General features: G+C 42.2%; 1 protein-coding gene across 1 annotated transcript in view; it reads right to left on the minus strand.

The window, feature by feature from the left end:
• LOC102215280 (microtubule-associated protein 2) overlaps positions 1–1,832 on the minus strand; it is an 83,897-nt gene that overhangs the window by 81,306 nt on the left and 759 nt on the right. The window lies entirely within an intron of this gene.

Consider the following 1,832-nt stretch of genomic DNA (forward strand, 5'->3'; position numbering starts at 1 on the left):
CTTTAGGTCACGAGCAGTTGTCCAAGCATTTCACTACATATCGTACTGTGTATGACTGTGTACGTGACAAATAAAATTTGAATTTGAATTTGAATTTGATTTGATTTAATAATACTATAAACTTCATGGAAATGTGGCTGAACTTACACTTTACTATAATCATTTACATTATATTAAAGTATACAATACTATTATTATTATTACCATTTTTCCACTTGCTCTAAAAAATAAATTCCCAGATATGGGGAATAAATTAAATATTTTTGTCTCATTTCTATGATCTTTTCTATCACTTGAGTATGTCAAGAAGCTGCATATCAAGTGTGTGTGCACTTGATATGCAGGTCAGTGGGCCGTTTGGTTCTTCTGACGTAGGCGAATTAGATTAGGTCCCTCTCACAGTTGAGACTTAATCACGTACTAAAGCACAGCTCAGCCATCTCCCATTAGACACCTGTGGAACAAAAGGAGCCTCAGACGGGAGCAACAGATATGTCCTGAGACCTTAAACACCTGTGTCTGAGGCACTGAGGTGTACTGCAGTAATCTACTTCACCAACAAGCTAGAATGCACATAAATTCTTGAATAATGAGCAATATCAGAGACTGATCGTGATTCCAGACACAACTCTAATGCAATCGCTTGTCATCAGGAAGGGCCAACGAAGATGATGTGTCTAAATTCCAGTGGAGTGGATGACAGGTCTGTGGTTCCAGGACCTAACCAGAATCAACGATGGGAGATTTACTTAAGGTCACCCAAAGTGGTGCAGGGAGGCGGCTCAGGTTTCCTGGTGGTTATATGAGCAAGAAATGGCTAGATATGGCTTACACACACACACACACACACACACATACACACACACACACACACACACACTACAACTGAAATTTAAAGACGTTAAGAGTGAGCACACACACAAAACCCCAACCTGTCGTGCCCTGATTAAGGTCATTTCTGTCAGTGATTAGACTCAGTCCAATCTGGTCTGACAGAGGCTTGTCCTTACAGGAGAAGCAGGCGAAACTTGATTCACATCTCACCTGCTGTGCTAATGCACTTTGTCAACCTTCATTCGGCCTGAGCCAAGAAACACCTATTCTGTGTCAAACAGGCAAATATGTTTTGCATGTTTATCTGAATCTGCCATTAATGTGAACCTGAATTACACGGGCTTTAGGAAAAACTCTCGTGAAAACAATCAGTCCATTTCTACTACGTTCCTCTGGCTCATTACTGCTGGTAAAACAAATTCCACTTTTCGTGATCAAATCGAATCTGACTGAACAAGCAACCACAATGCATTAAGCTGAACTTTGGGGGGATCTCAGGTTACCAAGCTTGGACATCCCCAACATGCCAAGGCACTGATTTCCCTCTACATCTCGTCTACAGCCAGGATCTTCTGAGGCAGGAACTGGAATGTCCAAACACACAAACTCTTGAATTCCTTTCCATAAAAGACTGTTTTCACACTTAAAAAGAGTTCCTGCTTCTCCTCACTGCACTGAGGCTCGGGAGATGCTGAAAGGATGCAGAACTGAAACAGACCCTGTTAGCCTGCAGATTTTCAGATCACTATCTGTGACTGAGCACATATATTTAAGGCTGTAAAACGATATTAGAGTCCGTCAGGGAAGATCCCAGAATATGGTTTTGGCTTTCAGCCGGACATTGTTTTTAATTTGAGTCACATAAAAGGCTTCCTTCAAACTACATTTTGCTGGTGAGAGGTGGTGGTGCCTATAATGCCAAGTAGACGCTGGGCTACTCCCATCATAACGCATTGACAAATCGGTAATAGCCCGAAAAGGGGGGGGGGGGGGGGGGG

The sequence above is a fragment of the Pundamilia nyererei genome, unplaced genomic scaffold (assembly GCF_000239375.1).
Source record: "Pundamilia nyererei isolate P.nyererei 1_Seehausen unplaced genomic scaffold, PunNye1.0 scaffold00118, whole genome shotgun sequence".
In the NCBI taxonomy this organism is placed as follows: Eukaryota; Metazoa; Chordata; class Actinopteri; order Cichliformes; family Cichlidae; genus Pundamilia; species Pundamilia nyererei.